This window comes from Rhinolophus sinicus, linkage group LG04 (genome assembly GCF_036562045.2).
Source record: "Rhinolophus sinicus isolate RSC01 linkage group LG04, ASM3656204v1, whole genome shotgun sequence".
NCBI lineage: Eukaryota > Metazoa > Chordata > Mammalia > Chiroptera > Rhinolophidae > Rhinolophus > Rhinolophus sinicus.
This window is the reverse complement of record NC_133754.1, coordinates 164,704,398-164,727,992: the sequence shown is the minus strand read 5'-3', so window position 1 is coordinate 164,727,992 and position 23,595 is coordinate 164,704,398. Positions and strand designations below refer to the sequence as shown.

Genomic DNA, 23,595 nt, shown 5'->3' with positions numbered 1-23,595 from the left:
CTAAGCAGAGGGGAAGAAAGACAATATATGGAGCAAAAGCTACAATGTTTAGAATTAAAATTCTCCAAGAGAGAAGAGAAGATATTTGATCCCTTAAACAAGAGCAGCGTGCTATGTTTTTTTAAAAAGAGGTACAATCAAACAACAAAACAGAACACATAGAAATTTAAAAAATATGGTAGCTGAAAGTCTTGGGGGTTCCCATGACTACCCATATGTTCAGTGATTTTCTAGGACTCAGACTCAGGGGTAGTTGTAATCATGGCTGTTGTTTATTACAGCAAAAGGATCGCAGCAGGATCAGCAAGGGGAAGACACATTAGACAGAGTCTGGGGGAGTTTACTGCCGGCTTCCAGAGTTTCCTCTCTGGGTAGTGTGGGGCTATTGCACAAAACCTGCGTTGGCCTTCAGCAATGAAATGTAGGGGCACGTGTGGTGCTTTTGCCCAGATAAGCCCTCTTAAGACTCAGAGTTTTTATTGCTGGTCATTCAGGCACTGTCTTGCCTATGCAACCAGCCACAATTACTGAAGTTTCAGACTCTCAGAAGGAAAGCAGGTGTTCATCCTAAATCACAGTGTTTGCACAAACAATGTAGACAAGCTGATAGAACAGAATTCAGTGCCCCAGGCACACGAAACAACCTTATCTCTTAGTAGCCTGGGGAACACACCAGAGGCCAGGTTCAAGGAGTTATTCTCAAAACCTCATAGAGATAGCAACATCAGGCCTGCTCTGTTAACTCTTTCCTGCAGACTGAAATTGAAAATTCAATGGAAAACATGAAAAGACAAAATTGAAAAGAAAAAAAAGTCTTTCGAGTGTAAATGGAAAAGAAGGTAAAGAAATACAAAATAGAAAATGATAAAATTAGGAAATCAGTTCAGAAAACCTGACATTCAGGGTGAGCAAACAGAAAACGGATGGAAGGAAAATATGAAAGACATAATAGAAGAAAAATTTCCAGAACTGGAGAACAAGTTTCCAGATTGAAAGAGCTCATTAACAACACAATTTGATAGTTGTGACTACTAACTCCCTTTGTGCCTGGGACTTCCAACTTTCCTAAGCTGACATGCCATTTGACAATCAATTAACATTTTAGTTGATGTCTTTTTACCTGCTTATGTGGTGACCACCACTACTTTTCTTTCTCTGCCCAAAGCAAAAGGTTTATGTGTCTTATTTCTTCTGGGAGGAGTTTGTTTGCAATTCATGTTACTCAGTTCTGACCTGAGTTCTTCAGACCTGAGTTCAGACCTGAGTTCTTTGATGTACTCAAAAATGTTATCTTTTTAAAAAGAATATCTTGCTTTAAAAAAAAGGGGGTGGGAAATCTCTTAAAGAGGTGGGAAATCTACATCATCAGAAGAAGTAGAAGGTGCATATAGAGTTAGAACCAATCCCGACTGCAGTGCCTGGTGTTTCCAACTCCTGAGGCTTTCCTGGGAAAAAACTTATTAGAAAAATCAGCTCACGTGTTATCAACATCCCCCTCTTCAGCAACTTTGTTTGCAACTTCCTCTGGTTTGTAAGTCACTGAGGAAAAAGCGTCTCTACTTATTTTTTATCTTCCCCAAATTTCGTAGTCTCATTCACCCTTATCTTTCCTACAGTCTTTATTCTCATAGTTTTTTTAAAAAACTTTTTTGTTCCTTTAATACAGTTTATTTGGGTTTGTGAAGCTAAATATACACTTCCATTCTGTCATATTTATACTGGATCATTGAATGCAAGTTTTATGTAGAAACTGGGGCATGAGGTGACTTAGTTTTGTGTAGGTTACATACAATTACTTACTTTATTTTTTTTAAGGAAAGAAATAATTTTCAAGCATTGGTATCTTAATTTTTAATAACAATGAGGCATCTCTAACCAATCTCTACACCTTAGTATTCTGGGACACTACTGCTGAGAATTATTGGGCAAATCAAACAGCTCAGGAATTTTGTCTAAATTTTCCATTTTGTCTTCCTATGTAACTCTTTCTTTTGTTATCTTGAATCATTGAGGTAGTTTTCTTAGCTCTTCACTTGGCTCATAAGCTTTTTATTTTCTGACTAACCATTGATGTGGAAGTTGTTCAAGGGGTGTGATTGGTCTCTTTTTGGTCAATACCATTTAGGGACTAGCGATACTCATCATCTGGAAGACCAAAGACCTCAGGGTCCTTTTGTGAAGGTCCCAAAAGGAAGGTGTCACTTATGTTGTAAGTGGGCATGTTTTTCCCTCTTCTTGAGGAACTGTGATTTCTCTCCTTTGTTCTGGAGTTCAAGTGGTTTTACAGCTGATTCTTAAAGAGAAAGTTATTCAGATATTTCCTGTTTAAGACATCTTCCAGCAGTCTGGGGATCAAGACAACCTTAATAAGGCAGTCATATCTTACAATTTTATTCACAAAGATTTGTTAAGATACAGTGGATTTCTGTGAATCTCTGTAGAAAATGAAGAAATATAATTCACATAGCTATATAATTCAGCCCCTTAAACTGTACAATTCAATTGTTTTTGGTATATTTCATTGTTGAATCTTTAGTTGTGGTAATATAGTTAACATAACATTTGTCATGTTAACCATTTAAGTATATAATTCAATGGCATTAATTACATTCACAATGTTGTGAAACTATCACAACTATTTCTAAAAAAAATTTTATTTTTCTTTTCCCCAGTCTGTACCATTAAGCAATCTGTTTTGCTGTTTTGCTTTTGGTGGTGGGGGATTGAAAAGGATTATGAAGAAGTTTCCTTCAAATTCTGAAATTCTATGACATGGTGAGCAGCCCTGCATAGTGGTAAGAACTGGGACTTAATCAGACCTGGATTCAAATCCTGGTTCCTTTACTTACCTAGTTCTGTAGCTTCATGCGCATTATTTAACCTATTCTAACACTCAGTATCTTCATTTGTAAAATTAAATAATTAATGAGGAAATACTTAGAATAAGTGTTTCACAGTTTCATATATACTTAGTAAGTGTTAAGTATTATTATGATTTTTATAAAGATATTAAGAGCCACAGTTTTTGCAAAATAATTGAAAAAGGCTCTGCTTATATATATAGCTATAGCTCTGTTTCTCAATATCTGTATGACTTTGCACAAATCACTTAACCTATTTGGACCTTGGTTTCCTGATCATAGATGTGTTTACATGCCCTTTCTTTCTTCAAGAGTCTTTCCCCCCCCCCCCCGTTTCTTTCCTCTAATCAAACGACTCTTTTCAGATAACTTATGGGATGGTAGTTGCTTAGGAACACTGAAGAATGAAGCGCAGCCTCGCCTAGTGAGCAACGTAATGAACCAGGTGTTCAGCCTCTGATTCAAGCTCTGAGATATTAATTGTGTGCTGTGATAGGCGACCTTAGACCACTGTTTGATAACTCTGTGGCTAGATTGTGCAACAAAATTAGAACCACTTATTCTGTCTCTTTGCCAGCAAGGGATGGTTTGAGGCACAGTGGAATACATTTATTAAAGCAATTTGATTTTTGCTGAAATAAAATGGCCTCTGCTAAATGTAAGGTCGTATTATTTTTATGAGCTAGGGAATTACATGGGAACCTATAATTGACAAGGTTAAATTGTCCCACTTTTTATATCAAAGTTGTGATCTCTGAGAGAGCTTGAAGTGGGAGGCTAATTTTTTTTCTTTTTCAGGGAGAATGGAGTAGTGGGCAATTGATGACCTGTTACCCTTTTATTGTTATTGCTATTTGTTAAATATCAGTTTTCCTACCTCTGTAAAGGAAGTCTTAGAGTTATATTTTGCTTCTCTGAACAAGTTGTGATTTTTACTCCTGAGAAACTGGGCTTCTCAGATCTCTTGATTATGTTACCCTTTGTGAGTTTCTTAATCAAGCTGGAAAACTTTGGGGGTGCAAGCAGGAAACCTGGTGGAGGGGATGGATGTAACTCTTTTATGATGTCTAGGCTTTATAAGGACTGGATCATGAGCAAGAAGAGGGACTTACAGAAGCCTTGAAGGACCACCTGGGTGATTTCCCTGCGACCACAAGAAGAATTTGAGGCTGCTGGCATCCAGGGAGGGTTGAGCTGGTACCCTGCTGGATACTGGACCATAGAAGGAGAGATCCAGATGATTGCGATATGGCCCTGAATATAATACGCAGCTCAGTTCAGCCAAAGAAGCAAACAGGCAAACACAATACAGTCATATACAAATCCTTTTGTTTTGTCCTGTAAACGATTCTTGAATTCATTTTCCCCTCTCCATTCCCATTGCCAATACTTAAGTTCAGACCTTTTATTTGGCCCGGATTGTTGCAGTCATCTGGTATAGTACCTTCTTTCTGCTCCTGTTCTAGAAATACCCTAATACCCACAGTCATTATTTTAGAGATACAATATGCCTCAGTGCACACTCCTTTACTTCCCAGCATTCCACAGGTCACTGTCTATGCTACCCCACACCCTATTTTAGTCACTAGAGCTTTTGTGGCCTTAAGAATACTATTTCTCTGCCTAGAGTTCCCTTCTCTATATAGTGAATCCCTATTTATCCTCAAAGGGGCAGTTTAATGCCCCTTGCTCCATGAGACCTTTCTCAAATAGTCAGTCAGGATTTAATGCTCCCAGAGTACACTTAATACCCCCATTTATATTATTGATCATGCTGTATTTGGGGAGGTTGTGTTATTTATTTATTTTTGTCCTTATTGTTTCTTGCTGTTTTCCAGTGTTCCCTCACTGGCCTATAACTTCATTAAAGGAATGTATCTTATTCCTGTTTTAATCCCAAGAAACCAGATTAGTGATTGGAATAGAGTAAGTGCTCAGAAATGTTAGAAAGAGGAATGGCTCTTCAGGAAGCATGGGTGTGAACCAATCATGGTTCTACACTAAGATTTAGAGCCAGGAAGTACGGCCTTTTTGGGCATTGGGCTCTGGACTTGGCTTGTGGCAGAGGTGGGGCCACCATTACTCTGAACTTCCATCTGCCCTCCCACAGATGGAAATAGCAGACCCCAGTTTTCAATAGGAAAACGAAAACACGTATCAGGCAATAAAGCTGGTGCCTTATAAATGTCATTTAATGTAATCAAAACAGCCCTTTGAGGGAGACATTCTCCCTCTTATTCTCATTCTACAGGAAACAGAAGCTTATGGCATTAAGGGAGTTTCCCAACATCTTATAGCAACTAAGGGTTGAGCTGGGTTTTGAACCCAAGCCTAGCTGACATCGAGGCTGCATTCTTGGCATCATCCTGTACTGCTACAAGTTACAGGTTATAGTCTGAGTATTTGGTAATTGTTACTACAATGGGGGTAATAAGATTATCAAGTAATGTCACCAATAAGAATTGGCAATTATTAGGTTGGTGCAAAAGTAATTGTGGTTTTTGCAGTTACTTTTAACCTTTTAGACCACAATTACTTTTGCACCAAGCTAATATTTGGTGAATTACTATCCTGCAGAGTATCAACCTGGAAAATTTAAGATTTCTGAATTTGGGTGTCTAAACTACACAGACAGTTATTCGAGCTCATGCTCTAGATTCCAAACATGAATTTTGGATTAGAAAGTGTTAGGGTGGTAGAGTAATGCCTGGTTTGCTATGTTTCTAGACCCCGGTTGGGTTCCTCCACCATCAGATAGACTATCAGTGATTATTTCACGAAGTTGAGCAATGCAGATAAGCTGTTGTTATTCCAATAGTCCCCCCTTATCTATGGGGATACATTCCAAGACCCCAGGTGGATGCCTAAAACTGTGAACAGGACCAAGTCCGATGTATATTATGTTGTTCCTATATCTACATACCTATTATGCAGTTTAATTTATAAATTAGGTACAGTAAGAGATTAACAGTAATAACTAATAATAAGATAGAACAGTTATAAAACTACACTGGAATAAAAGTTATGTGAACGTGGTGGTCTCTCTCTCTCTCTCCCTCTGAAAATATCTTATTGTACTGTACTTACCTTTTCACTTTAAGGAAGCACTTTCTCCTTTCTCTTTGGCATAACCGAATTGCCAGCATCACTACCCTTGCACTTTGGGGCCACTGTGAAGTAAAGTAGGGGTGAGTTGGACACAAGCACTGCAATACCACCACAGTCGATCTGGTGACTGACACAGCTAAGTGACTAATGGCGGGGAGCATATATAGTACGAACACCCTGGACAAAGGGATGATTCTCCTCCCAGGAGAAATGAAATGGGACATCACGAGATTTCATCACGCTACCCAGACATCACACAATTTAAAGCTTATGAATTGTTTATTTCCAAAATTTTACGTTTAGTATTTTTGGACTGCTGTTGACTGCAGGGAACTGAAACTGCAGAAAGCTAAGAGGTGGGTGAGGAGGGACGAGTGTCATTAGGAAATGATGGTTGACAATGAGGGCTGTGACTAGCAAAGGAAGTGTTCAGGTCTCACTAGAATCAGCAGAACGTCAGGGATCATCTAGTCCAAGCCTTTCATTTGACAAAACGAGGCTGAGAGAGATGCAGAGTCAAGTAGCTACTTAATGCCAGAGTCAGCATGAGAGAGGCCAGCCCTTGGTTCTTAGAATAGTGCTCGTTTTACGGAAGCTCCCTTTGTAAATCTGAAGGGAGTTCACAGCCAATCTGGACACATCAGTGCAAAAGTACACTTGTTGCTTTCTTAAAGTAAATTCAAGTGTTTATTGTCAAGGTTCCTCTTTTCCTTATGCCTTGGTGATTTCATTTATAGATGTCAAAAACTAACGGTTTTTATACCCCAATGTATTCAGGGACATAATTCCATTGTATGGATGTACTGTACTTAGTTAGCCACTCTCCTATTGATTGACATTTAAATTGTATTCCATTTTTAAAATTGTAAACAATGCACATGGTGAATTTTTAAAGGATAGAATTGTAAAGTTTTTAGCTTACAATTGATTTATTGATCAGACATTTATCAAGCATCCTTTCTGTGCCAGACACTATACCTTTTTCAGGACATCACCAATTAGAAGAACAAACTCTGCCTATCAGTTTACAAGACAAAAATGGGATGTCTCTATGAACTGCTCACCCCATAATAACGTTCATCATGAGAGCTATAATTTCAGGAGGGCCTGCTCCGTGCAGCTACTGTGTCAGACATTTTACAAACTTTTATGCATAACTATGTATTTTATGGTAACTAGCATTCTCATTGTGCAGATGAAGAAACTGAGTCCTAGACAGGTTCAGTAAACTATGCTAGGACACATAATGAATAAGCAGTGGAACTGAGTGAATTCATTCATTCAACAGTTTTTTTTTGTTTTTGTTTTTTTGGTTTCCAGGAGGACCTACCAAGTGCCAGGCATTCTTCTAGAATCACAAAGGGAAGTAATACAATGGTAAGTAAACCAGACATGGGGCTTATACTCTGGCTGTTAGATAATAAACAAGTAAACAAAGATAGAAATGTACACAGTCATGGGCCGCATAACGACATATCGGTCAACAATGGACCGCACATATGACAGTGGTCCCCGTAAGATGATAATGGAGCTGAAAAATTCTTATTTCCCAGTGACATGGTAGCCATCATAACATCATGGCACAATGTATTACTTATGTATTTGTGGCCATGCTGGTGTAAAGAAACCCACTACACTGCCAGTCGTATAAAAGTATAGCATAATTATTGCAGTACAAACACTTGATAATAATAATAAGCAACTATAGTACTGGTTTATGTATGTACTGTACTATATTTTTTAATTGTTACTTTAGAGTGTACTCTTTCTACTTATTTATATATATAAAAAGGTTTACTGTAAAACAGTGTGCCGGGTTGTGCCGGCAGCAGCCTCATACATTTCATGTTTACTGAGTCTCCTAATGGCACTGTTTTCTCTTGTGCCTGATTTAATCTCGTGCTGTTTTGTACAGTAACATGCTGCACAGGTTTCTATCCTAGGGTCAGTAGGCTCTACCATACAGCCGAGGTGAGTAGCAGGCTACACCATCTAGGGTTGTGTTAGTACAACGATGAAATTGCCTTACGACGCATTTCTCAGAACGTAGCCCTGTAATGAAGTGATGCATGGCTGTAATTACACATTGTGACAAGTGCTCTGAAGGAAATGATTGGGTGAGAATATTGGGAGCAGAGTCAGGAGAAGGATTGATGCTTAGATTGGATGGTCAGAAAGGCCTGTAGGAGGGGCTGATGTTTAGTTGAAATCATGAAAAGAGAAGTCAGAGTTCTTCCAGCAGAGGCCACAGCTAACCTGGAAAACTCAGTGGGCAAAAGCTTGGCATGCTTGAAGAACTGAAAGGACTCTGATGTGGCTGCAGGGAAGTTGGTGAGGTCCAGGTGGTCCAGGATGAGGGTGGAGAGAAGGCAGTTCTGACCCTGTGGGATTTCCTAGACCATGGACAGGAATATGCATTTTATTTGCCATGGAATGGAACAGTCATCAAAGGCTTAAGCAGGAGGGGAAATGGGCTTACGTAAGTTTTTATATCATCACATTGACTTTTATGTGAAGAGGTTAGAAAGAGGAAAGAGTGGAAGTGGTGAGACAAGTTAGGAGGACATCACAATTATCCAGGAGCGAGGTAACCAGGAATCGGACTAAGGTGGTCTTATTGAGGAGGTTAGGGAGGAGGAAGACCTACGTGTTTCTTGGTGGTATAAATGACAAGATTGTGTGACCCCAGGATCTGCCCTTTCATGTGCCCCAGAGACTGACCCTCACTGGCTGGGAATTGGGGGGAGCTTATGGAAGATTCTTATTTCTGGAATCCTTTAAATCCTCTTTGTTGGCTTCTGAAAGTTGAACACTCTTCTCTTTCAAAAGACTTGAAGATTTCTTTGTCCTCAGTTACACCCACATTTGTGAAACACTGGTCAAACATTTCTGCAGACCGGGGCTATGGCTCATACTGACTCCTGACTTCATGCATTTTGCAAACGCACAGCTCAGTGCATGTGGCTTCCTGCTGTTTGTGGCTTACAGTGCTGCAAGATATGACTTTCTATGAGGCAAACAATGATAATGGTCTATTATTGTAAGTTACAAAGAAGGGGTGGCAAAAGGGGTGCGGAAGGAAGCCCTAAATGCTTTGAATGAATTATTGGACTTAGAGTTAAAGTGATTCTTCTTTCTTCTTTTTTTTATTTTAAAAATATGCTTTTTTTAACATTATTTTTCTTTTCTCAAAAACAATACGTATTTAATACCAGAAAATAAGGACTGTAAATGACAAACAAAGAAGAACAAAACCCACAATTTCATTCATCCAGAAATATCCACTGTAACACTTTAGTGTATGTGAAGTTAACTTTTAAATAATCAATTTGTTTTATTTTTACTAGTATTAAAAATCAATCATGCTCATTATGGACAGTATACAGAATATAGAAAAGTACAAAGAAGCAGGTAATTCACCATCCAGCCATAAACCCAAAGTGTGAGACTCAGTTCCAATCTGAGTAATGCCCTGATGTGGAGACAGCTGGGTTTTCCCATGCTTTATACCTGGACAGACAGACATGTGGAAACATTTTATTATACTTATAAACAATCTTATATCCAATATCTCAAGTGTCCTCCCAACAATATTATATTATCCCTATATTTCCCCAAAGAAACAGTCAGAGAGGGGAAGATCACTTGTTTGAGGTCATCCTGGCAATAAAGAGCAGCTTGAACCCAGCCCTCTAACTCCAAACTATATATTATTCCACACTATGATTTCTTTTGTAAAAAATGTTATCTTATTAATTTTTTGAATAGGTAAATCATACACAGGGTAAAATTGCAAAGGTGCAGTGAGTAACAAGTAAAGTAAGTCCCCACCCCTGCCCTAATCTGCTTTGTCCAATTTTCTCTAGAGATACCACTGTGACCTGTTTCTGGTGTGTGCTTTCAGAAATTATCTATGCCTTCTGAAATGCATACATACGTATTTCCTCACCCCCACCCTCATAAATAGTAGCTTAGTATTCATACATAGCACCTTCATATTTTTTAACAATACATTTTGGAGATCTTTCCACCTTGGTATACATAGAGCTGCCTCATTCTTGTTAAATGTTGCATAGAATTCATTGTCTGGATGTGTCATATATTATTTGCCCAGTTTAAGTTTGGCTGACATCTATGTTATTTACAAGCTTTTGGTATTACAAACAATGCTACAATAAATATCCTTGTACTGTACATATATCATATCAACATGTGGGAGTATATATGTAAGCTAAATTACTAGAAATCAACTTGTCAGTAAAAGGATATGTACACTTAAAGTTTTGATAGATCTTGTCAAATTACCCAATGCAGAAGCTGTGCTGTTTTACTGCCTACAGCAATATATGTGGTTTTTTCCCCTTGTATTTGTTCTACACTCTTGGCTACAATGTGTTATTAGTCTTTTGATCTTTGCCAATCCCATAGGTGAAAAAAATAGTAGCTCACTAGAATTTTTTTTTTTAAATTTTCATTATAGTTGACATACAACATTATATTAGTTTCAGGTGTACTCAAATTTTAATTTGCACAAAGGAACTTTTAAACTTAAAAAACTTTAGGGAATTGGACTACTGGGTAAGTATGAAATTTAGAGCGCTTGAGCACTTGCTTCCATTTTGGAGAAGCAGTTAATACAGTCCTTTTCCTTAAGCTTTAGAATGATATCTCAAGTTTAGCATCTTACAACCATAGCATGTTTCTCAGAGTGGGTTAATTCTAAAGGGAATTATAATTATTGAATAGGTATTAGTAGAATAGCATTGTGGGTACATAAAAGACCCTGCCCACACTGGGAGTTTCAAGAAGTAGCTGAGGAGTAGAGCGATTTCTAATGTATTGGAAATTCTACTTGAGTAGAAATGACTTTGGAGCTGGTAAAAATCAGGTATGAATGATAATGTGACCAAATTTGAACACATAGGTTGATGTCCTTGGACCTTTGCTTTCTTCTACTACAATGGGTGGCTTTTTGACTTGGACTTTTAACATTGGCACCTAAAAATGGCCTCACATGTAGGACCACAAAATCTGCAATTCTGAAATCCCCAAAGCTTGGAAAATTAAAAAAAAATTTTTTTTTTGATTTGGCAGCAAGATTAGGCATGAAATTACATGAAACGATTTATTGTCTTTGTCTCTCACTTGATATAAATATGTATACACTTCACTGCAGCAATAGTAATGTGGTTGATTATGGGGTGTTGCTCCAGACCTTCCTGGGTATTACGTAATATATCGTGTATACATGATATTTCTTGCCTAAAATCTAAATAAATCTAAAATCATTTAGTCCCAAGAGTTCAGATAAGGGGTTATGGATTTGCAAAGAGGGAAAACCATTTGCTAGGCACACTGGATTGAATAGTGTCTCCCACAGAATTCATGTCTACGTGGCAACTCAGAACATGACAAAACATGACTGTATTTAGAAATAGGGTCTTTTGCAGATATAACTAGTTAAATTAGATAAAGTCGTACTGGATTTGAGTTGGCCCTAAAACCAATGACTTGTATCCTTATACGTGAAGACAGGTAGAGAAGAAGGCACACAGAGGAGACTCCATGATGATGGAGTCAGAGATTGGAGTGATGCAACCTCTCAAGGAAGGCCAAAGGTTGTCAGCACCCCAGGTGCTAAGGAGAGAGGCGTGGGGCAGTTTCTCCCTCAGAGCCTCCAGAAGGAACCAACTCTGCCAACACCTTGACTTCAGATTTCTGACCTCCTGAACCGAGAGAGAATAAATTTCTAGTGTTTTAAGCCACCTAGTTTGTGGTAACGTGATACAGTGGTCCTAGGAAATTAATACACTGGGCCAGAACCAATTTAGTTGTAGGAATAACAGTTGAAAAATCTTAAAATCTTGGAAGTTTGACTAATCCATTCAACAGAATATCTCTTTTAGTAAAACATAACTATAGCTTATGTAGTGATATTACATTCTTTTAGCAGTGCTAATAGGATATTTATTGCAGCACTGCTTTTAATAGAAAACACTGAAAACTGATGATCTAATTATCAGGAATGGTAAGATCAATTATAGTACCGTGTTTCCCCTAAAATAAGACCAGGTCTTATATTAATTTTTGCTCCAAAAGATACATTAGGGCTTATGTTCAGGGGATGTCATCCTGAAAAATCATGCTAGGGCTTATTTTCCGGTTAGGTCTTATTTTTTGGGGAAACACAGTACATCTGTACTATAGAATAATAACCAGCTCTTAAAAATTCACATTTTTGAAAAAACCTTTAATGAGCTGAGAAATTGCTCATATTGGGCTGAAAAGAGGATACAGGTATTGTCAGAACTCATCACATTGTACATGCAAGATTTATGCCTTTAACTATCTATGTTACACATTGAATGTATCTAAGAAAAAGAACAACATAAACAAATATTGAGCTCTAGTCAATAGATTTGCTTTTTGTAGTGGTGTGAGTTAGCGATTCTGAAACTACTTTCTGTGTATTGTAGGCTTCAGCAAGTGCATAGATATACTAAGGATAATGGAAGACAATTTTTTCAGTGTTGAAGATGGGAGTTAGAAACGTGAATGTTGAAGTTGAGAGTGTACTCTGAAGTGCTAGGTTGGAACTGGAGGTATTAGTTAGTATTCATGTTTTTTAAAAAATACGTATTTAACGTATACTTTCTAGCTCTGTCTGCTGAGAGGGCCTAGAAAACATGATTGTAGTAACAATGAACACACCTGGCATCCAGAACTTGGCTTGTAAACACCACTTTCTAATAAAAGGAATTAAGCTCCTTGGAGAAAGAGCAGATTCTAAGATTGTGTCAGGGAAGCACAAGATGAATCTGGATCATCTTGTATCAAAAGTAAGGAATTTCTTTACAACAGTGAAAACATGAAAGGACACAGTAGCCAACTTGAAGAGTTCCCATTGTCCCAAATGCAGGACAATGTGTGTATCAAAATAAATAATGATTGTAATGGATTATAACCCATTAACTAAAATTAAAATCTAGAAGGTCATACTTATGTCAATAAATGTGTAAATAAATAAATAATGAGAAAGGAAGAAAGTTCTTCTTTTAGTAGGACACGTAACAATTATAAAAGGAATGATGGAGATAGAAAAATCATTAATAGATGCTAAAACTAGTAGGTAGAGGTGTAATGAATGAGGCATGTTTATGTAGTCTCAAAGTATCTCCTCATAAATCAGTTATTAATTTTAAGGGAAAAATAGTGACATTAGAATGGAGAAAACAGGCAGACTCCACTTTAACAAAGTGGTCAAAGTTAACAAACCAATATCATTTGTCTCATGGTGAGAAGCACTGAGGATACAGCATGACTTTGGTGCTATAGCTGCCAAAAAGGCAAAACCTGAATCTGATCAGATAAATCCAAATCAAAAACATTGTGCAAAATAACCAGCTTGTACTCTTCAAAAATGTCAAGGTCAATACACACACACATGCACACACACAGTGAGGAACTGTTCCAAATTAAAGGAGATTAAGAGTTGTGAGAATTAAATGCACCTAAGATTTATCTTAGACCAAGAAAAAAAATCAATCTATAAAGGACATTTATGGGACAACTGATGAAATTTGACTATAGATTGTAGACTGTGAATTGCATCAAAGTTAAATTTCCTGATTCTGATAGTTGTACTGCGGTTACATAAGAGAATCAACGTCCTTATTCTTAGGAAATACACATTGGTGTCTCTGACTTACTCTCAAATGGTTCATACTAAATAATATGCATAAATATATATACATAGAATCATAAAACAGATGGGGCAAAATGTACTGGTGCATCTGGGAAAAGGGTATATGAGGGTTCTTTGTACTATTCCTACAAATTTTCTGTAGGTAACATTTGAAATTAGATGGAAAAAAAAGTTATAAAAATAGGGCACAAATCCCTGTACAGTATGATCATAAATTTGAAAGACTGAAACATTAAGTATGTGTTTATTTACCTTGTTTTATATACAAAGGAGAAAACTGGAAGGAAATACAACAAAATATTACCAGTGGTTATGCCCCCATTTAAGTTTTAGGAGTTATTATGAATTTACATATTTATATTTTCAAAATGTTCTGGCTTCTTACCATACTCGGAATAAAGCATAATGGCTTTAAATGCCCAATGACTTCTTTAGAGGGAGGTCTTGTTCATCACTACATTTAGATGGCCACCTCCTTGCTCTTCCCATCACTTCTTATCCCCTTTTTCTGTGTTAGAGGTGTCAGCTCCTTTTGATGGCAAACCTTTGGAAACAGTTAAGCATCCAATCTCAAGGAATGATTTTATATATATAGATTATATAGATGTAGATACAGCTGTATTCTAGACCATTAGGTGGTCTAGACTCTGTAAAACCTGTATTGTGTGTTATTCCCCCCAAAAAAACCTTGGCTGTCCTGTTTTCTGGCTTGTGACCAAGCTATTAGAACAAATATTTTTCTTCTAGCTTTCTTTCCTTTTCTTTTGGGCAACTGGAGATGGGCCACAGCACCCAGAGTTTAATTTCCACTGCTTCTTTGCTTACTAGCTGTACAACTTTAGGCAACTTCAACTTATTGAAACTCTAAGCTGTAGTTTTTCCATCCATAAAGTAGGGAAAATAATAAGTGCCTTGATGGTCAAATGTTGGTTCTCTTATGAACTCTTATTTACTCCTTTTTGTGACATTGTCCCAGGGTCCCCAGAAAGAAGTAGCTGCTTAATCCTCTGTGTTCCACAGGCTTATTTTTCTTTTTCCTAAAAGACCATTTGTCAGGATGGGTGAGATTTTTCTTTTTACACATTTCTCTTCCGTGGCTAGGCTGAGAGCTTTTCCATGAGCATGGATGTGCCACCTTTATCTCTGAATCCCCAGTACCTGGCACAGAGTCTGGCGAACAGCAGAGCTCAGTAAATGCTTATATAAAGTGGGGAATTCCATCTCTAACAACATTTCTCTCATAAAACCTTTGGATCCTCTAACTAGAAATGATTTTTTCGCTTTGGTGGGAACTAAGTGCTCTAATCACATTCTGCCTTGAGTCATAGTTATTTCTGTTTTGTTTTTTTTTCTTTTTAATTTACTCTCCCACTCCCACATGCCGTGCCTGTCATATGATTGCTGGAACTGTATCTTATTCATCTCTGAAACCCAAGCTTTGTCTGGCCAATGCATTCCATCATTTGTTTAAGATACAATTCTTCTTGAGCAAGGAGCAAGGGATATGACTCACACATTTAATGTACAATAATACAGTTTTTGCCCTTTTGTGTAGGCCTGCTCAGCAAACCACTTCCCCGTTGCACAATGAATTGGAGGGTGGGGCTGCTCCCAGTGTTAAAATCAGTCAGGGTTACCAGAAGTCGTTTACCTATCTCTGAAAAAAACATTAATTCACAACCTGACTTCAAATTCAGGCTTCTTTATTTTATCAAGAATGTCAGGATAAGAATCTGAATCATTATCTATGGTGCAAAATATACATACTGCAAATTCTGAGCAGGATGAGGATTATTAGAACTGATGAGAAAATAAAGTAAAATTGGAATGCAATGATAGGAATATTGTTCCTATGGCCACAGAGTTTTTAAAAAGTTGTCTAACCACAGCAGCGATTACATTGCACTACTCATGGCTTCTTAAGATCAATTGCATTGGTTGGCGTTACATTGTATTAAACCTACATTATGGATAGAAGGCAACTGAATAGAGATTTCGCCAGGGCCCAGCAGCAACTTAGGAAAATTTTCATCCATTGAACGAATAAGTGTTTATTGAGCTTTTATCAGCTCTCTGCTAGGTAATGGCTGATAGGTCAATAAGACAAACCCTGCCATAGCGCTCATTTTTATTTTCTTTTTTCCTATTAAATAATCCAAGTTGATTGCATTTATCCTGGTCACCAAACTTGCAGAATTGCTATGAGGAATGAAGAGAATGTTTATAAAGCAGTTCAGATGTTTTGCTAGGCACTACATAAGAACTCACAAGTAGGTGATTATTCTCCAGCACAATAAGAATGTGTTAAAAATCAACCATGAAATTTCATATCTAAGGCCCTTTTGCATTTGACTTTAAGGTTTCTTAATAGTCAAGTCCACTGATTCTCATTTGATTCTCGACTTTTAAAATTAAAATCATTTGCACCATGTAACAAAGAAATAGTGCTTTGATTACTCTTGGAATGTAAAGGCACCACTCTGAATGATTTTCATGCTGTTGTCTTTTTTTCTTTTTTTAAATTGCGGTAACATTGGTTAATAACATAAATTTCAGGTGTACAACATTATAATCCAATATCTGTGTACTCTATTGTGTTTTTCTTTAATACCTACATTTCCTCCTCAGTCTCACAGAACATTAGAACTAGAAGAGAACTTGGGTGTCATCTAGTCCAATGTTGGTCAAATATTTCCACTTTTTTCATAGCATTTGAAAATGTTTGCATGGCAAACAAACCGTATTTAATTATTAATTACTAATATTTCATTTTCTCATTTTCATTAAAGACATATTATTGCCAATTAGAGCTTCCAATTAGTATGGGGTAAGTAGAATTAGCAGTAGGCGGTGTGGCTATTTATTCTGGAATCAAATTACCTGGGTTTGAATCTCCCTCCCACCATGAACTAGCTGTGCAACATTGAGCAAATTTCTTAACTCTCTGTGCCTCTGTTTCCTCATCTCTAAGGTAATAACTATAGCACATACCTCAGAGACTTGTCAGGACTCCTGCATTATCACAACCCAAACAAAAAAAAATGGCCCCCTTTGTTACCCTGTCAAACCTAAAGGGTTTCTTATAATATTAGGTTTCTAATAAAATATTAAACATACTTTAGCCTATGAATACTTATCACTATCTTTCAAGACTCCAAATGAGGTTCTAGGATCCCAGGTTGGGAACTGCTATTTGCGAATAAATTTCTCTTTTAAAGAGGAGGAACTTGAAACCCAGAGAAGTGAGTTGCTTGAAGAGTCCCAGCTCGTCAGGGCCAGAACCAGCACTAGCACCGGCGAATTCCATATTGTAGGATTGTACATTTATCAGGCTAATTTGAACCTTGTTCCCAAAGGTCACAGGTGCAGCCAGATCATGTGGATGGGAAACAGATATGGGATGGGGACATTCGAAGCACTTACTGTCATGGGTTCTGTGTACACTGAAAGCAATCAAGCATTGAAATTCCATTTCATTTGGAATAACAGAAACCCCTTGACATCTCCAGAATTTGGAGATTCTAAATTGTCAAATTGTACTGAAGCACATAACTTCCTCCAGAAAATGCATTAAAGAAGAACTGAGAAATTGAAGTAACCCCAGAAGACCCCTAATACAGTCTATAAATATTGGACAAAAGTAACTGGTAAGGCTTTTAAAATAAATCAGCCACAGAAATAAATCTGATACTATATTATGATGCTACATCGTTACTGAAATGAAGCAAACCCTCAGCTTGCCTGAATGTGCAAAAGTTCGGTGATGATGATGCGTGCCAATGATGCTGCTGCCCAGTAAAGTGCTGACGGATGAAGGCAGCGATGACAAGTGGTCAGACCACAGGATGAGTCAGCAAGGCCCCGCTGCAGAGCTCCCCCCTGGACTGCACGCTCTGGGCCCTCAGCTAGACTTCCTGGGTGCTCAGTGACCTTCTCGGCCTCTCCTGGAAGTTTCCCAGCCCTGTCATGACTACATGTCATGAGCTGTCTGGGAAGCTCCTGAGGAGTGGACATTTGAGAATGATAACCCCAAGAATGCCAAGGGTCTACTGTACTCAGTACTGGTGAGGGCTCATTAATTCTTATATATACAGTTGGGGGAACTGTGAGTGGATACAAGCTGTGGGGAGGGCAATTTAATATCTCATTATTACAACTTAAAAAAAATTTCCATTTCCTTTGACCTGTAACTCCACATCTAGAAATCTATTTTAAGAGAACAATTAGAGACACATGCATAAAAAGATATCTAACAGGTATCTAGCAGCATTATACAACAGCAAAATATAGGAAAAGGATTTTAAAATTATTGCTTGTTCGTACAGTAGAAACTAAACAGCCATTACAAATGATATTTTAGAATAAAATTCATTGATATGGGAAAATACTTAGGATATAAAACCGAGTCAAAAAATCAGAAAACAAATCTATACATGCACATTATTATCTCATTTATACCCTCAAATAGAAGGAAGACAGAAAGGAAATACACCAAAATATAAACAATGATATATTTTAGAGGTGAGACTATAAGTGATTTTTCTTTTTCTTTATGTTATATGATTTCCACACTAAGTATGTAATACTTTTTAATTAACTGGTTTATTAAGTAATACATGCATATATTTACAAAATTAAATCTGGAATGAAAAGGAAATCCAGCCACCTATTACTTCCTAATAGTTCCTCTTCACAGAAACACCATTAAGTTTCTCGTGTATCCTTTCAGAGATCTATGGCATAGAAGTTATTTGTGTACATGTCTATGTTTGTATTCACCTTCTTTCCTTCACAAATGGAAGAACTGCAAACGCTGTTCTATACCTTTTTCACTTGGAAATTATCCTACATTAGCAAATATACAGTCCTTCATTTTTTTTCATTTCTGTTCATTTCACCCCCACTTAAAAAATTTTTTTTTCAATTACAGTTGATATTCAATATTATTTCATATTAGTTCCCGGTGTGTAGCATAGTGTTTGCTACTTCATTCTTTTTAATGACTGCATAGTGTTTCCTAGTATGGCTGGAACACAACTCATACAGCTATATTCTGTATCGGAGGATTTAATCAATCCTCTATTGATGGACATTTAAGTTGTTTCCTATCTTCTGCCATTATAAACAATGTTACAATAAACAGCCTTGCATATATGTCTTTAAGAATAGGAACAGGTATATCTGTGCAGTGAATTCCTTGATATGCAGTCATTGAGTCCAAGGCTTATACAACAGAAAAAATGCATACTTGAATTTTAAATGTTTATTTAATGATCATAGCACACGATCCAGAGACACAGTTCAAAAAAACCCTAAATATAAGAATCCTAAATATCTTGTTCAATTTTTTGTTTACTATGATTATTTTGTCTGTTTTGTTTATCACAATGTATCTCCCCACATCAAATAAACCACATTTATTGTTGTTTATTGAGGAGGCAGTGTCTATCTTGCCCATTATAAGTATCTCCAGTATCTGAAAGTATCTGATTCATGCTAGGTAGGTAATTCGTTAAGTGTTGGTGGAATAAATGAAGGAATGGAAAAAATTCAAATGTTTTCATTACTGGCCACTCATTACAACAACACATTCTTATCTTAAGTGTCTTAGATGCAGAGCCTGAGACAGGGATTTGGGTGTAAGTGATTTACTGAGGGAGTGCTCACCAAAGAAATCTGTAAGAGAATGGATGAGGATGCACGATGGGAAGGGCAAGGAGTCAGGTAAAAATGTTGATTCAGGTCAAGTGTAGCCTTGGCCTGAGCTAAGGGGAGCTCTGGAGCATAAATCACACCACAGAGTTGGTCCCACCCTGAAGTGAGGTGTCAGATATTTTAACCCCATATCAATCAATATTTGGCTGCAGGCTGAGGGTGAGGAGAGCCTAACCTCTTGGGAGGGTCAGCTCCCGGTCTGCGGAGGGCAATTTCTGTGAACGTTTGGCAGTGAACACTCATAGAAACTGGTGGATAGACAAGTGCTAACAGGGCGCCAAGTGTTCACCACACCAATTCAACCATTTCCTAGTTCTAGTCATTAAAAAAAGTTAATTCATAAATATACTCACTGTTATTCCTAACTATTGACACTAAAGTTCCTTATTCCCTATCTAACATTCGTATTATGTGCGGAAAGGTAAGCAAAAATTTCATTGCTTTCCCTGACTAATAAAAGTTGGCACAGTATTGTCTTTTAATAAAACGCTTCCTTTAAAAAATATATTCAACACATAGCAAAATAAATAAAATACATTTAGCAAAAAAAAAAAAAAAAAAGAAAGAAAGAGAGTTAAATTTAGTTTAACTTTTGGCGAAGAACTGAGTAATACTTTTATTGTTCTCAAGTACATATTTTCCTGAATTGGATTTTGTTATTTGATTATGGTTGGTGCTTGTGCTTGAATTTCAGTAAATGTCAGTGTTCCACAGGTATTTTTTCTCTACGTTTTCTGAAGCAAAACTCCAAATATACACCAGAGGTGATTGCTAATTAGGAAGAAACGTAAAGATCCACTAAACCAAACGTCTAAGTTTACAGGTGCAGAAACAGAAACTGAGGCTTAGAGAAAGGAAATGATTTAGCTAAGGCTGCATATCATGTTAGAGGTAGAAACAGAGTTAGGACCCCCATCACCTGATTCCCCTTCTAAGCTCTCGAAATGACTGACTGCTGGATTCCCCCCAAGAACCACTGAGATGGGGTTAGCTGAATTCAAACTTCTTGTTTCTTTTTATAGCCTTGACAGTTTTTTCCCAATGACAATTAACTCTGGAAAAAATATACCTATGGGAATTAAATTTTTCCTCGTACCCACTACAGTGTATTTAAGAGTGAAGTGGGACAAAGAACAGCACGGTTTAACTTGGATGCTGTGTGGGGGAAATTCCTTGACACTTGAGCATTTTGGATTTTTCAGGAAATGCCTCAGAAACTTGGCTGTCCTCTGTGTTGTTGTCCTTGAAATTGCCATGAAGCTAGGCAGAGAAATGGGGCTCACACTAATTATTTACAACCGCTTTCCATGGGGATCAGAGTTTGTCCTCTGTGGAAGGATTTTAAGATCCCAGCCCTCAGGCATCTTCACCCTAAGGAGGCTGGGCTCTGAGAGGTTACCTGGGGGACCCGGGGAAATCTCAAGGCAAGACATCTACACAGAAGGTAATTACAGTCTTCAGACAGAATAAGGCTATGCTTAATTAACAGAGCTGCTTTTTTTCCCCCAAGGGGTCGACATTTGTACAAGTTTTTCTATGGGTAAGAGGGAAGAAAGCAGACATTTCTGAGTCTAGGAAGATGTTCTAAAATCTTTCTTGGGCCTATAATTTTAAAAGAGGCTATGAGGTAATGCAAAAGAATGAGCTCAGCCCTGTTGAGCAGACACTACATATGGCAGGAAAGGAGAAAGAAGCCGCCATTTCTCTAGAGTTTATTGCATCCCTGATATTATGGTGAATACTTTACCTTCGTCATATCATCCATTCCCCACAACAATGCTGTGAGTTAGGTATGAGAGTACTTATTTTATAGACAAGGAAACAGGCATTCAGAGAAGGTGAGTAGCCAAAGCCTCAGAGCTGGTAAACAAGTAAAACCTCGGCTGTAAAGCCTTAGTGCTCACTTTTCTCCCAAGATGAGCAAGATGTGTTTCTCAGTGTTTTCTTTCTTTCCATCCCTCAAAAATCTCTGGATAAATCAAAGAAAGCATGTGGTATGGCCAAAGTGGGATTCTACTTTTTTTTTGGCCAAAAGGTGTAAACCCATTTTGCTTTCTATCTCAGTCAAATTAGGCTCCATCCTTCACATCACAGCCAAAGGCCACCTCCTTGGGAATTTCCCATTACCCTGTGTGCTCGCTCAGTTTCTCCCTCCTTAAATCTTCAGGTCATTTTATGTTTCTACATTCTATATTTGTATCAGGCCTGCTCTGTATTTTTAGGGTCTAGCATCCAGCAAAGGCTCCATAAATGATGGCTGAGGTGAATTTAGGCTGACCTGAGCAGGGCAGTGGCGCGATGCACACCGTGAGGCAGCAGAGCTTTCATGGTTTCAGCTGCTCCAGGATGCTCCTTCCTCCTGCAGCCACCGAATTTAAGTGATACATCCGTATCTCAGTAGGGAAGAGCTAGACAAGTCCCAGGCTCAGGCCCAAGGCCCAAGAGGCACTTGCTGAGCTCCTACTCCCCGGCAGTACCACTCTGCTCCTCCAGGCTCCGTGCTGCCTGGAAACCCTCCAGCCCAGAATCCTTCTCTGGGCTCAAGTGTACAGCTGTCCCATCCCCCTCCCTGGAGAGGGCTAGGCTTGGTGCCTGGGACAACACTCCTCATACTTGCTCTGAACAAAATTAAACTAATAGCACTTGCAACTTATCAACCCCTTCCTCTTATATATTTATATATTAAATTACTAATTTTATATATTATTAAGTCATTAAAATGACCCCGTGAGGTCATTCCATACCCATTTTACATAGGGGAAAGCCAAGGAAGTATACACCCTAAAAGAGCAGGGACTCAAACCTCAGACGTTTGACTCCAAATCTCATGTTTTCCCCACTTGGGAGCAAGGACCATATCTTATGTACTTTGTAACCTGTGTCATGCTTCATAATGAGTACTGTCTCCTATTAAATGGAATGAAAGGCCTTTCCTATGGATAAAAGGCCAGCAGCATACATCACACCCCAGACACACCATGACAGGCAATTCATCGGGAAGGGGGTGTGGACTAGGGCTTAACTTCATTTACTTTCTGTGTATCTGATAACCTCCTGGCACCAGTAAACCTTTCACCAATAATTCCAAAAGAAGAATTTCAAATTCCAACAGGACTATAAACTTTATCTGTGAACTTAATTTTGGGCAATTGTTTCCCGAAAGTATTTGCACCTCACGTTGAAATTCTTTCATACCTTGTACTTTGGTTTATTCTTCCTCCTTTATTAATTCAGTTGGTATATATTTATTGAGTGCCTGCCATGTGCCAGGCAGGAGTCTAGGTGGTTGCCGCATCTCATTCTCTACCTTCCTTCATCCATCCATTCATTCATTCCTCTAAGTCACTTATCATTTACCTGTATGTAAGGCATGGAATTTCACTTGTTCTACGTTTTCATTGCAATGTCTCTGGGATAATTAGGGTAGAAAGAAAGAAACCTAGGGAGAGTTTTCCCAACCAGTCCAGATACAGGGCCCACTGGAGGTATTGGATCTAAATGTAGAGGGCAGTGAAAGGAGTTGAGTTTCCGTCATGCCTTTTACTGGCTGTGTGATGTGGGGAAGTCACTTACCCCTTCAGAGCCTCAGTTTTTAACCTGGGGATCACACCTTACTACACAGGGCTGTGGAGGATGTATGGGAATTCAAGTGAAAGTGTCTAGCAAAGGGCCCAGCGTGGCTCAAGTTCTCAGCACACGAGACTCTCCACAGGGTGATGATATAAGTCTCCAAGCAGCTTTCTTCCTGCCAATACCATCAGGCAGGCTGCTCACAGTGGCATCTTGAAAGCATTGGGTAGCACATGATTCCCCCTGGTCATCTCAGGGAGGCTGCAGGGCAGGGTTACATTAGGGCAAAAAGCAGTCCAATTGCAGCCTTTGTCTTTATCAGCCTGAGTAGCAACACAGTCTTAGGGAACAAGGCGGTGAAATTCCAGTTCCCTGACTGGACACTCAAGGGAGGGGATTCTTGTTAAGAGATGGGGGTGGGAGGGGGCTGATGGTTGCTCTGTAGTTTTTTCTGCTTCCCTTGCATTTTCCTTTTTGTAGTTGCCTGTTTCCAAGGCTTCCTCAGGAGAGGAGCAGACCTGCTTCCTTGTTTGTGATTCTGAGGAACAGCCAGGGCAATGAGGGGCAAGTGGGCATGGGAGGGGTGTGATTTGATCCTACACCTCTCCATGGGTGATGACTTCTTGCCTATAGGAA

At 38.3% G+C, this 23,595-nt stretch overlaps 1 long non-coding RNA gene across 2 annotated transcripts in view; it reads left to right on the top strand.

Moving 5' to 3' along the window:
* The window catches only part of LOC141571162 (uncharacterized), a 123,033-nt gene that overhangs the window by 86,365 nt on the left and 13,073 nt on the right, over positions 1-23,595 (top strand). For both annotated transcript variants that reach the window (XR_012495871.1, XR_012495872.1), the window contains exon 2: positions 7,290-7,346. This is a non-coding gene — a long non-coding RNA (uncharacterized LOC141571162). The remainder of the gene's footprint in view (positions 1-7,289; positions 7,347-23,595) is intronic.